The following is a 15,011-nucleotide window of genomic DNA, read 5'->3' on the forward strand; positions in this document are numbered from 1 at the left end:
AAGTGCTAACAGATCACCAATGAGCGATAGAAAATGCTACAACCCTTTCCAACACCACAATGGGCGAAGTCAAGGAACTAAGGAACCAACTTAAGCTTAGCATAATGGACCACCATTAAGAATCCAGTCAAAGCTACTACAATGCTACTTCATGCAAGTAGACTTAGCTTCACCATCAACAACTTTGGGGTTGATCATCGTTTAACCAAGCAACTTCGTAAACACATTGCTCATTATCACATGGATATGATATAGAAATCACAATGACTTGATCATCAATTGAGCAACACCACAAGCAATGCCAATGTTATTACTTCAAAGGTTTATGTGAGTATCAAGTGCTAACTCAATTCGACAAAATGCAACATAAATGCCACACTCCACCGATAGAGACTTACAACACCCAACATCACTAACTTTTGTTCACTACATGGACAAGCTTATGCCACTCTCTTTCCGACCAAACTCAAAACTTAATCTAACACCAAGCTACTCAAGGAGCAATAGCAAGGTTCCTCAGAAAAGAATTGAGCATTGCAACCCAAGTCTTTCAATAGCAAGCCTAGACAAAATGGTTTAGCGCTTCACCGCTATCCATCCCATAACTCACCATTTGTAAGACCATCATCTCCAAGATGCATCAAGGTAGGGACTCTTGATTGCATGATGTGAACACGAGCAATGAGTCACCCCTCGTTGCAAACCATCTCTCCAAAAGAGAAGATGATTTACGTGTTTGATCCTTCGTCCCCGACGACTCTCTTTTCGGTCTCATCTTTGACTACACTTCAAGCTTGCGTTCGCACTGCCTTCAGTCCAATCCAAGAAAAGTTTATAAGAGAGCACGGCAATGATTACTTGAACCAATAGATTAATCCCTACAGTCTTGATTGATCCACTTGTAATCATGCCTAGGAAGGATCTACTAGTGCCGTGCTAAATAGCTACGGACCAGCCTATTTGCCACTCATAGCAAACTCAGGGAAGGTTTGCTCTTACCCACGGTACATGGAACAACTCATGGAACCACTAGAACAACTCATGGAACCACTGAGAGGCTAACATTAATCCTGCCAACTCAAAGTGTAACCTTAAGTTGCTAATGTGCCTCATTCACGAGCCCAAGCGTAAACTCGTGTAACCGGAACAACTCAATCCCTTTTGTGAGCCCAAGCTCAAGCTCACAGAATATGGTACAAAAGGTAACCAAAACCATACCCAAGGAACGAATGTGAACCCTTTGCACCAAACGTGTACCCACTCGGATCATCGTTTTCATCTCTGCGTATGCAACGAGACTAGTTGCCCAATCTCATTGAATAGTACTCGCTGAGACTCATCCTCTGATACCAAATGTAGCGCACGTGGTTTTGACCTTTTATCCTATGGTGATTTACCATAGGATAACACCACGAAGCGGAACCTAAACCCTCTTTGTGCCACGTGACAGATGCCACATGTCACATGCCACGTGTCCATGCCACGTGTCCATAGGAACCCGAGGTTCAGGGCCTTGGGCCACTGAACGAAGGAACGGTGCCAAACTCCCAAGCATGAAGCCAAGGAGTGACGGAACCGAACCACGGAGCAACTCCCGAGCATAAAGCCCAAGGAGCGAAGGGACAGAAGCCCGGAGCGACTTGGAACAGTCCTGGAGCAACCAGCATCCCAATGCCAGGACTAGCACACAAAACGGAGCCAAACAGAGTCTGGCGCTATTTCGGCATACCGGTGGCCTAACGTGAGGATATGGGTACTCCACCAACTAGCATGGAATGGAACTTGGGCTTAGACCCAAGCCGGACGCAGAACAAGGACAGGCACGCAAGCGGGAGCTAGACTATGCCTCAGGTTGGTCGGCCATGCCCGACCTACCCACTATCCCTACTATACATTTGGAACCCCCCACAGCCCCCCCCCCCCTTGAGGAACACACGCTTTGGGCTTTCACCCCAAGCCTCCCTTAGTATCAGGAGTTAGTCTCTGGGACAAGCTCGAAACTTACTAAATATGGAATGTCCTTAGATTGCGAATTTGGACACGGGACGAACACCATTGTGTTCAGGAAGATCTCTACATTCCGTAGATATGCTAAATGAGCAAATCTGGACACTTTCCATAAATAGCATTTGGGACCGAAATGAGACTAACACAAAGGGCATGATAGCGAGGGTGTTTTGCAGACACGGTAAGCTATCATGTAGCGATATTGAGGGACCAATCTCAATACGCGAGGGTTCTTGTCAAGCCAGTGCAAGACAGAGCAAAAGAGAACTAACAAGCCGGGCCAAGTATGCTCAGCTCAATAGACACTTAGGAATTCCTTCCTTATGCTCATCCGGCCAAGTACAGATGCAAAGTCCAGTTTACTAACACTTGAACAAGAGGGGCTAATAAAGGGAACCAGCAATACCGACCTCCTGCCATCGTGGCAGTAAGGTAAGAGTGTCCGTAAGGACTAGTCGACAGGTAACTTTCGATACCCGAAGTCACATGCGCGACACTACTATACATTTGGAACCCCCCATATCCCCTAGCCCCCCTTCCCTTGAGGAACACATGCTTTGGGCTTTCACCCCTATCTTTGAACCCCACGAATCGTTTCTCAAGTTGTTCTCTTTAGTTACTTACAGAAACTTACTAAATATAAAATATCCTTAGATTGTGAATTTGGACATGGGACGAACACCATGGTTTAAGAGGCATTAGAAGGCTCTTATCCAGCCACATACCAAATATATGTGGATCTTCTCCTTGCTTTATTCTGCAGCACACTCACAAAAGGTGGCAATCTTCCTTGGGTACTACTAGTAGCAACCAACTCCTTGGCATCTTTATTTAAGGACTAGGCTTCTTGGGAGTTCACAGCCCTCTCTGCAATAGCCAATGAGATTTTAGCCAAGCTTGGAGCTAGGGATAATGTGAAAACAACAAGTGGTGATTTGCCAAATGCAAGTGACAACATTGTTGGTGTTCTAGTCATGATTTTCAAAGATCAAGAGACATCAGCCTCCACACTCATGAACAATCTCCTTCAACCACACAACTCAAACAACTTGGATCACATAATTCCCAACTAATGGTGTTTACCCCTATTGAGAAGATCTTGAATTTCTAGAGCCCTTTATTTGAACCTCATATCCACCATGTTGTATGTTCTTATCTACTAACTTTGCCTTTCCAGGACACACTCATAGATTTATGTACTTTATCATGGATCCCTACAAGATCAATAAACAACACTCTTGTGACCACTCAATTCACTATCACAACTCCAATTTGTTTTCCTCACTAGCAAGGAGCCTCACTCAAGGATCTATGCCACTCACATCACCCATTTGGATATGGCATATGCTAGCTATGGAGCAATAGTGAGTGCTCCAACCTCTTTTCTTAACTTTGGCCACACTTAAAAGCTTTTGCATAACTTCCTTGCCACTGAAATGAGTCTTCTTTAGTTGGCAATAGCTTTATATCATCCTAGAGTCACCACTCCAATACTTCAATATGGCATCACACAATCACATGCCTTTGGGTTTCTTCATGTTTCAGCTCTGATTCTCTACATGGTGTCCTCAAGCATGGAGCCTTCCCAAACACCCTACATATCACAGAGATCCAGCATAACTATAGCCATAAATTATATACAATTTCATAGTAGCTTTCTCAAGTACGTAAACAACTAAAGAAAACAACTCAAGATATAATTCAAAAAAGTTCAAATATAAAGAGAAATAGCCTATCCCTTAAAAGATTTTCCAATCTTAAGATATTTAGGGTTAAGCCCAAGAAGTTCAAATTCAAGAGTTTGTAATTTGCCCATCGGACTTCTACAAGCACTTCAGATGACTTTCTCCTCTTTAGCAACATCAACATTCCCCATTTAGGAACAATCAGCACAACCCAACATTATGCTCTAAGTTCTCATACCAATGTCTTTTGCAACTTCAGATTCTCTTGACATCACAAGCTTTAGACCATCTTGCTTGACTTTAACTTGATTGTCCATGGAATCCAAAGCTTTCTCTAGGATTCCTTTTGCCCTTTAGATGCGAGCTTCTTCACAACAACACTCAAGAAAAACTCAAGTCACCACCTTCTTTACTAGTGCTCCTTTCTTTTCTTCTTTGTTTTCAGTTGCTTTTCATGTTCTTCTAGGTAATTTTCTCTTGCAAACACAATCTCAAGCTTGGATTCCAGCCTTGGATGCCCTTAACTCCTCTTTTCTAGGAGCTCATTTATTTCTTGGCTATTTCCCCTTTATTTCCAAGTTCTTGTCTTTATCACTTTTAACAACACATCCTCCAATTTTATTTCCATCCACTTACATTTACAAAATATCACTCTATTCACTCTCAAAATCATCATCACAAATATCTGATCTCTATTTTTATCAATACAATGCAGATATAATCAAGCTTTTTGAATGTCAGAAAAAAAAGATATAACTTGAACCATCACAGCATGAGACTTATGGCAAATCTAAAGACATTCCAACTTTTTTTTTAGTCAATTGGGCTTGCATAGAAAAGGCATCTAGACATTCATTAGTGGAGTAGACAACTCCCCTGCCACTGATTCCTCATCACCTGGTCGTGATGTTTGTTATGCAATTAGGGTCAAGTAGAGGATGTCTTCCATGTTGCCAAGCTTTTGTCTTGCTGTGAGATTAATTCCCCTGGCTTAGCAAAGTTATATCTCTCCTTGTGACTCTGGCCACTAGTACTGCAAAACACCTTGCAAACTAGAGATTAGAGTGCAGAAGGCGACTTGCTGATCTTGCTCAAAAGAGACCCAGCTCACCACGATCCAAACTCTCATCATCAGATTATAGAAAAAATATTCCACTTCCACCAAAGTATAACCTCTTAAGAGCGTCCTGCCAAGTTGCCCTGGAGCTGCTCACATCAGTGAAATCTCTCATTCCAGCTCTGGAGCTCTATGTAGCATCCTGCGACATGATCGGCTAGCTAGTGGGATCAATCCGTGGCTGACAATCTCCGCGATGTTAAGGAGCCGATTGAGCGAGGATGAACCTTGTTCCGCTTGAGTCTATCTCAAGCAGTGAGGCAAAGTAAGAACCGATTTTGTTTTATTTCTTTCTTCCGGCTTTTTTTCTTGATTTTGATCTTGGGGGCTCTCTCGTTTGATCTTGTACCTCATTGTAGGTGCTATGCGATTCTCACTTCGTTACACATGTTCGAGAGCTCCGAAATCGGAAAAGCTCTTCTGTATGATCCAAAGATCTCGTCCAAGGCGGCCATCCGGCAGAAGCATCGTTCCTCGAGTCCATGCGGCTCATGTTCCCCAACAAGCAAAAGCTTCGTGCACAAGCAGCGGCAGAAGAGTGTCCGTGATACTTTATACAAGAAAAAGAGAGGCTTGGTAGACGACAAAGGCGTGCTTGATGGCATCGCCAACGGTGGGAGCCATATCAACCTTGGAGAAGACGACTTGGACATCCTAGTTGATCTGGACGATCATGCTTTCTCTCAGATGGTCGATCTTCTTGCTACAGGAGGGATTGAAGCTGTCATTGGAGCTTTCCCTGTGAATCTGAGCTGGAACCGCAGCAGGATACCAAGGACGAAGTCTCGCTTGAGAGTTTACCCCCGTGATTCATCTCAAACTAAGCTTGACAAACCAAATGGAGCTGCCGAAAATGACGTGAGTGAAGATGCCAAGAAAGAGCTTCGTTCAAGACCAGAAATGATCAAGAGTAAAGAGACAGCACCTATTGAGAAAAACTATCATATTGAAGATGGAAGGGAATGCATGACGTCCGGGCCAGGGTACACTTTGCCTGCGAGTACCTGTCGGGTTTCGCCGTATTTGTTTTGAAGCAAAGGCGCAAGGATTTGGAGAAAAGGACCAAGAAAACTTTATTTGAATTCTTTAATTTCCACTTATCAAGCAACACTCCCATCAATAGTGAAGTGAGCCTCTTCACCATTAAAAGACCAATCCCATCGTCCTGCCTTTTGTGGACAGGCGTTTCGCCCACATGTGGCTTGCATGCATTGGCTAATGATATTATTACATCCAGTCTATTAAGATTCAAAATTACCATGTAATTAGTAAGTATTAGTTTGAAGCTTGCCTCGCTTACCGTACAATATTTTGCCTTGGAATTGCCTGTGAAAGTTAGAGTGACACTTCTTCTCCTTCCAGATGAATCAAACCCAAAAATATATGTTTTCCCATTGTTGGCTATATCAGCACCACAAAAAGTATTGGCAGCTTGTTGGTAATTAGACACTGTAAGCCCTGCTGGCATGGAACCTCCATAACAATCAGCACTATAAATTACACCAAAGTACAAAAGGTTAAGAAACATAAGTGCAATAATTACTCTATCCATTGTGATTGAAAAGATGTATTGCAATGTCAGGTTTTCTAGGCAGTTCTTTAATAGTTGATTCAAATGTGTTCTATTAGAACACGCAAGTATTTGATATGATATGTGATAAGATCAATGACTTTTACTACTAATCCTACCCCATTAGTTGATTGAATGTTTTCTATTAGGACACGCAAGTATTTGATAAGATTCATGATAAGATCAATGACTTTTACTTCTAATCCTAAGGACACCCAAGTATTTGATAAGATATGTTTATGATAAAATTTTATTTCTATCACTTTATTCAATTAATAGTTTATTTAAATGCCCATTATTAAAATAAATCAAATTTAGGATTTTAATATAAATTTTCTAGGTTATATTTAGTGTAATATAGAGCCCAGAAATATTCAAAGCAATATTTCATGACAGTTTTAGACTGTAACCAAAGATAGCAGTATATAGAAGATCCACAGCATCTATAGTCTTAGGTGAGGCTTGGGGTCAAGTTGTACTGAGTCTTGTGGTGAGTGTCTAATGGAGTTAGCAAAGATCCAACAGGACATTTATTCAAAACTTGCACAAATAAAAAAAATCAAGAACAATTCATATGTTGAGGTAGCAATGGAAGACTTATTGTCATATCTCGTTTAGCCAAAAATCAAGGGTGTCTCTTGTGCAAGAAGTGATACTCCTTCTGGAATGTCCAAGAGTGAATTTGCAAGCCCCTTATGTGTTTCTTACACAATTCTAACAGCCTGCTCTCACTTCAGTTTTGGCTTGTTATAAGCACAATACAAGTTTGGTCTACTAGTTTATACCTAGTGTGAGCTTTGTGTTAGTTTTATCCATGAGAAGGGATTTTGGTAGCTATGTAAATTAGTGGCAAAGGAGTAAATGAGTGAATGATAACTGACTTGGTCAGCCATTCATCTAATAGATTTGATCTTTTGTACCTTAGATAATATTATAAGAGTGTATGCCACTTTAGTATAGAAATTGCCTGGTAGTTTGGCAATCTAACTACCATATCATCATAAATTCCAAGAATATCTATTAAATTTAATTTTTAAGGTTTGTAAATATGTATGTATGTGTGTGTCTATATATATATATATAACTTATGTGTGTCTATATATATATATATAATCGATCTAGGTAATATACTAATTATAGCACTATAGCATATTTAATCCATCCATTCTGCTATATAAGAAGGGGTCTACACCCCAATTAAGATATTTAATTCTCATATCCTAAACACTTACGTTGGTGGAAGTAAGGGGCATTGCAATTTATCGCTGAAGGGCAAAATTTTTACTGTAGTGTTTAGGATTATGCTTTTATTTTTATTCTTTTCTTTTTCTTTTAGATTTAGATTTGTATTAGCTTTTTGTAAGATCTAGAATTTTACCTATTGCTATGTTTAAATTTACTCTTTTTTTTAATCTTTATTACATTCCCTTCTTCTATCATGCCATACTATCATTGATCAAGGAATATATCACTTAAAGCTATTACTCCATTGAATCAAGTCTTTGGTGCTATAGGGTGTGATTATATTGGTGTTGCATTCATCTTTGATATATTGCTATCTCCAAGTTTTGTGAGATATAATTACATAGCTTTTCTTGTTCTTAGTGTTTTGCCATCTCTTGTTAATGTGGAGCGTGTTCATGATATTGATTAAAGAGTTGTGAATAATGCAATTCAATCCTTGAAGAATGTTTAAGGATCGAGTTTATAGGAAGATAATGTTTACGAGTTTGAATAGATTTTAAATTGTGATGGGGAGCTTAATTATTATGAAGATAGCTTTAAAGACAAATTAAAATTTTCATAAGGTAGGTATTAATCCTTCAATCTATCATTTGATCATCTCCTTTTACTTCTATTTGTTACAACCTTTTTTTATTTCTCGGTCTTTCTCAGTTTAAGCCATCTTCTCATGTTCTTAGTTTTTTGTTCCTTATTTCCAGTATCTTCTTCTCCTAGCATGTCAATCATTTATGACTTTTATGATTCTCATTCTCAATGTAGTGTTGAGTTGAGTGTTTTCTGTCCTCATACTAATTTAGATGTTAAGCATGTGCATAAAGTTAAGGATCTTGCTGTCGCGAATATGACTTCAGGTATCGAAAGTTACCTGTCGACCAGTCCTTACGGACACTCTTTCTTTACTGCCACGACGGCAGAAGGTCGGTATTGCTGAGGCCTGTTATTAGTCTCCACTTAAGCTAGTTGAGAAACTGGTTTTTGTGTGTGCACTTGACCAAATGAGCATAAAGACGAAATTTTTAAGTGCTATTAGTCAAGCATACTTGACTTGGTTAGAGAAACTCATCCGTTGACTTGCACTTGCTAGTGTTGGGAACCCCCGCGATATTGAGATTGGTCCCTCAATATTCACTAAATAATAGCTTACCGTGTCTGCTAAACACCCTTGCTATTATGCCCTTTGTGTTAGTTTCATTCCGGTCCTAAATACTATTTATGGAAAGTGTCTAGATTTGCTTATTTGGCATATTTACAGAATGTAGAGATTGGCCTGAACACAATGGTGTTCGTCCCATGTCCAAATTTACATTCTAGCACCATTCCATATTTAGTAAGTTTCGAACTTGTCCCAGAGACTAACTCTTGATACTAAGGGAAGCTCGGAGTGAAAGCCCAAAGTGTGTGTTCCTCAAGGGGGGGTGGCTGTGGGGGGTTCCAAATGTGTAGTAGAGATAGTGGGTAGGTTGGGCATGGCTAACCAACTCGAGGCATAGTCTAGCTTCTGATTGCGTATCTGTCCTTGTTCTGCGTCTAGCTTGGGTCTAACCCCAAGCTCCACACCATGCTAGCTGGTGGAGTACCCATATCCTTGCGTTAAACCACTAATATGCCAAAAAAGTGCCAAACTCTGTTTAGCTCCGTTTTGTATGCTGGTTCTGGCATTGGGATGTTAGTTGCTCTAGGACTGTTCCAAGTCGCTCAGGACTTTTGTCCCTTTGCTCCTTAGGTTGTATGCTTGGGAGTTGCTCCGTGGTCTGGTTCCATCACTCTTTGGCTCCAAGCTTAGGGGTTTGGCACCATTCCTTTGTTTAGTGGCCCAAGGCCCTGAACCTTGGGTTAGTGTAGTGCATGTGGTTTTGACCCTTTATCCTATGGTGATTTACCATAGGATAATACGAAATGGAACCTAAACCCTTCATGTGCCACGTGTTACATGCCACGTGTCTATAAGATAGTGGTGTGGTGCTTTTTTTTTCATTAGCAAAGTCTTTAATCAATTATGCTATTTAGTATTCCCTTATTCCAAGGTTGACTCACTTTTGCAAGAGTTTCGACTTGAATATGTATCCCTGGTTATGAGTGCCATTGAGAGCTTTTGCTTTACTATTGCTACTAAGGAGTTTATGTATTCTCTTAAAAGTATGGACATTTTTATTGATTTCCCATGTCAAGTATTGAATTGTGTGTTGAAAAAGTTGAGTATTGTGAATTTTTTGCTTATATGGTGGTGGTGAAAGTATTTTATGACAAAAAGTCTTTTGTTTTCTAAACATTGAGCACATATCCTTCTTTTTCATTTCCCTATTTTTGCATTAACAACTGCTAAAAGTTCCTCATTTAATATTTATATATCCCTTTTTTTTCTTCTACAATATTTCTTTCTCAATTTTTCTTACTTTCTCTTTTTTGCCTTGACACTTTAAACTTTTTTTCTTTAGAAAAGGGGGTAGAGAGGATAGATAGGAGTTCAACCTTGACAATGGAGTAAGGATGAACAGATACAATAGTAGAGCAAAGTGGATTGTGAAGTGAGGACAAGTATAGTGAGTCCGAATAGAATATTTAACCCTAACATAATGAAGACGAATGAATATAATAAGGGAGTGAGGCCAAATATAAATAATAGAGTGAAGATAAGTGTAGTAAATTTGAATGAAAACAATACTTTTTTCTTTTGAGAAGGAGATAAAGAGGACGTGGAGGACAAATGGAGTGAGTCCGACCTCCTATATTTAGTGTTAGATAAAGATGAATGTCATAAGTTTGAGTTAATATAGGTTATGAATATTAATTGAAGGGAAAACACAAAGGCAAGTTCTACTTATGCTCATAAGTTTGAGTTAATGATGGTTTCAAAGAATCGTTAGCAGACAAATTTAAAGGCAAGATGTATTTTTTGTTACAATGATGTTTTATAGATTGTAGTGGCTCTTGAAGTCCCTTTTTTCAGTTTGATTTGAGGTTGGTTTAGACTATACTTAACCAAAGAAAATGACTCAAGATACATTCTATAAAGTTCAAATATAAAAAAAAAAAATCTATGAAAAAAAATGCATCTCCTTTTCGAATCAGTTAAGGGTATTAGTATATCTGAGATCTTTAGGTTTGAGTAGTATTAGGTTGGATGACTTCTTAAGAAATTTAAATTCAGAAGTTTACATTTTGTATTAGAGGGGTTTTAAGTTTGACTTTATTGGTTAATTAAGGGAATCGTAAGGGTCTCACGTTTGACTGTGTTGGTTAGCTAATGGAATTATACCATATATTGATATTGATATATAGTGATTCAATTTACTCTAGTTGGGCTTGACCCAAGGAATAGAGTGTCAAGAGAGTTGCAACTTTCAACTTTCATTCACATAGGCATAAACTTGCAAGGAAATATGATGAATCATAAGTAATCAAAGAGAACGACTCAAAAAATAATCTATAGAACAAAAGTGCATTCTCATTTTCAATCGGTTAAAGGTCTTGAGATACTTAAAATTAAGCATCCTTGGGTTATAAGAGCTTAGATGACCATTTTATTGCTACATACAAAGTTGTAATTGGTTCATCAGGATTCTGTAGTTAGCTAATACATATAATACATGTATTACATTATGTAAGTAATAGATTAATTAATAGTACTATAACATATGGATCATCCATTTAGAACTAAATCTAGTTCATCCATTCTCATATATAAGCAAGGGGTTAAACCCAAATTAAGGTACCTATTCCCAAATCCTGAGCATTCATAATTTTATATTAAAAAATGTCAAAATCATTAATGGTTTTTACATCATTTTGTTTTTTAGAAAACAAGATCATCACTAGCTTGTTTGTATGCAATAGTGGATAAACATAATGCATGAAGCGTTTTCATACTTTGTGTGCATATCTGGGGGAAAAACACACTAAGTGATTATATTCTATGGAAATGTCAAACAAATTCTCTTAATTCAAACAAATTCTCACCTTTTATAAATAAAAAACTTTTTAAACACATGTTTTCTACTTACTTTTTCAATATATAATTACATCAGGCTACTATACAATTTCTGGCATAAAGTGGGAAATCTCCATGTTATAAACAATAAAGAGAAAGAGGCTTAGGTAGGCTACCTTTTGAAGTTCATTGTTATCACTTGTAAACCTTTAGAGGTACAAGAGAAACTTGGAAATTGCAAACATACTTTTTGGAACCTCCAGGATCTTCCCTTCAATAAACTTTGTGATCTACAATACCTCCACAAATGCAAACTTTACACCGAGAGGTTACAAGCAAAATTTGGTGTTTATGGTATTCCTGAATCAGCCTTGGTTCAGCTGTGTTACCCACATTAGTGGGGAGTTAACATAGCTCAAATGTCTCCTTCCATTTAACAAGTCATACAATTGGGTTTGAACACAGACCTCAAATACAAGGAATGGGAGTTGATGAGCAAAGAATGCTCTGATTGGCCTCGTTTACAACCTCGGCATGTGACAGGAGACTTCATATTCAGCAAGTCCTCAAGAAATTGCCATCTACCATAGGGAAACAAGTTTCAATTCCATCAACTTCACTTCCTCCCCAAGAGTGGCTAAAACTAATAGACAATATGAAGTTGGACAAGTGTTTTGATTGTAGAGCAAAGGGACATAGATAGGTTTGTAAGGCTTATATAGGTCAGCAATAAGGAGCAAGCATGAGCAGGTTGATGAGCATTTCAACAAAATGGTGAGGGAAATCTCATTCCAGTTGCTTTTGAGGATTTGGATTTGGAGTAAGAGTTTTTCGTTTAGGAGGGAAAATTTCTGTCTCAAGCTCCTGGGGAAGAAGCCACATTGGGAGCCACCATTTCAGTGCCTAGGAAAACAGGACTCAAGTGCATTTGGGTAAAAGGGGCAGTCTTAGGTTGTAAAGCACATTGGTAAACTTAGGAGCTTCACATTCCTTTGTGACTGCTCATAGCTTTGGTTGATAACCAAGCCAGCTCTCATTGGGGATCACACATTGAATCAAGTTAGAATCACTCTCCATTGCAGTTAACTCTTCAATAATTCATCTTAGCCCATTTGCATCACATGTGCTTCTTGTTCTTAAGGACTGTTTGTGGAGGATTACAGGGCTCTTAACAGGAGAACTGTCAAGAACAAGCTTCCTGTTCCCAGGGTAGATGAGCTTTTGGATGAGGCAGTACCAAGATTGACCTTTGTTTTGGTTAATATGAGATTGCCATAAGGCCAAGACAATGTTCAGGACTCACTGTTGAGATTTGTTTCATTTCAGAGTAATGCCCTCTGGCCTTATTAATGTGCCTGCCATGTTCATGAACAAGCTTTTGGCTAAGTATCTTTTCCAGTTCATTATCGTTTTGTTCATGACATACTAATCTATAGTCAGGACTGGATTGGAAAATGGTGTTATCAATTTTGGAGAGTAATATTTACAAAGTTATTCATGTGTTCTTTGGGAATGGAGACCATTCAATACCTCAGATTTTGGTAAAGTATGGGCTGATCAATCAAAATTACAAGTTGTTGCAAATTGGCCACTTCCCAAGTCTCTAAAGCATTTACAAGTATTTTATGGTTTTGCCAACTATCTATGTTGCTTTATATTGTGACCCCATTTGGCAATATTTCCTGCTCTTCTATGGTCAGATGCAGCACAATCGTTTGAGTTGTTGAAGTAACGACTTCTAACTGCACCATTACTTTCACTTTCAGATTCCTTGGAACCATTTATTGTTAAGATTGATACTTCAGATATGAGTGGTTCTTCGCCAAGGAGAGGAAATAGTGGCCTTTGATAGTCATAGTTTCTCTATTTATGAGTCTAAAATACCAGTGTATGAACAAGAAAGGTGGCCATTATCCATGCCATTGGTCACTAGTGCCACTACTTATTGCCTCAATGGTTTACACTCAGGACAGACCATTATAGCTTGAAATTCATTTTGGAGTAACAACAGTTATCCAAAAAGTAATAACACTAGGTGGAACAACTTCAAGCCTTGGATTTCACTATGAAGTTCTGGCTAGGGAAAAGCATTCTTCCATAGGCATTATCACAACAATTTGAATGTCTCAAAGTGTTAACGTTCTCTAGTATTTCCAGATGGGAAGCAACGTATGTGAATAAGATTCTACTCACTAGATTTGACACTATTGGGTATTTGGCAACAGTTCTGTGACAATCCCGATTATACAGATGACAAGCTGACATTTCATAAGAACTTATTATGGCGGTCTTATAGTTCTCAGTTCAAGTCGTGATTTAAGCAAGGAGATCTTTCAGGAGTGTCATGCAAGCATTCTGGCACCCTGATGTTTGGAGAACAACAACTGCAATCAAATAATGGTTTTACATATTTGAAAGGTTTGCAACTGGACACATATCTGTTCTACCTATCAAACATAGAAAGGTCTTTTGGTTCCATTACCAGCTGCCTCTTCATCCAAATAGTATTTCAATGGACTTTATTGTGGGCATCCCTTCAGTGCATAGCCATGATGCTATTTTTGTAGTGGTGGACAGTTTTTCTCCCTACATCTTCAACAAGCTCAGCACATCAGAAAGCTGAATCCTTTTGGTCTGAGGTAGTCCAGCATCACGGTTTTCCATAGAGCACCCATAGCTCCAGCTCACACTGTCTTCAACATAGACAATAAGCATAGCTGAAATAACAACCATCATGGACATGTAATACCAGCTGAAGAAGGTGCTGGCCTGCTTCTGTTCAAGAGGATCCTCCTTATCAAACTGATTGCCTCTGAACGATGAGATGCAAGGCTGATATCCTCCATAACCCATGGCTACTGTGTAAAGTCCAAGATCTAGAAGCGCTTCTTGTTCCAATGTGCTAACAGAGCATTTTGACACATTCGTTTCACAAGGAGAAGGTTTTAGCAAGGGCAGAGTTATGTGACTGTAAGTACACCATTCCCTGAATGATAACAGGTTAGGGAACGAGATTTTATTCTCAACCTCTTACCAGAAGGTAAATATGAAATTTGTAAATTTGTACGGAATCCACCCAGCAAGGAACTGAGGTTTCCATGGAATTAAGAACGGCATTAGCTGCTTCTGAAATATGCTTATGTAGTACACTACTGAGATAGAGAATTAAGTTAGTCCAAACAGAAGCAAATGTTTGAGTTCCTCAAAGTTAAACTAAGAACAGTTCCAACATAACCCCAAATATATCGAGATGTGGCAGGCCAATTGGTTGTTGCATCCTTCCATTCCACAAGAAACAAGGATCAGCCTAGCACTAATAAAGAAATAAAGGATTGTTATAATTCCTCAGCCGCATTATTAGCAGGCCCTTGTCTGCATCAGGAATCGTGACAGATATAAAAGTCCCCGATTGTGCATCTAGCCTCTACAACATTCTAGAAAGACCTTGCCAGACTCCAG

The 15,011-nt window shown here is 39.0% G+C and overlaps 1 long non-coding RNA gene across 1 annotated transcript; it reads right to left on the minus strand.

The window, feature by feature from the left end:
* Positions 1-5,857: 5,857 nt before the first annotated feature.
* LOC112349616 lies at positions 5,858-6,325 on the minus strand. Its single transcript, XR_002993440.1, has 2 exons — positions 6,110-6,325; positions 5,858-6,047 (listed from the first exon to the last, which is right to left on the minus strand). It is a non-coding gene; the product is annotated as an uncharacterized LOC112349616 (long non-coding RNA).
* Between the last annotated feature and the right edge of the window lie 8,686 nt (positions 6,326-15,011).

This window comes from Selaginella moellendorffii, unplaced genomic scaffold (assembly GCF_000143415.4).
Source record: "Selaginella moellendorffii unplaced genomic scaffold, v1.0 SELMOscaffold_40, whole genome shotgun sequence".
Classification (NCBI taxonomy): domain Eukaryota; kingdom Viridiplantae; phylum Streptophyta; class Lycopodiopsida; order Selaginellales; family Selaginellaceae; genus Selaginella; species Selaginella moellendorffii.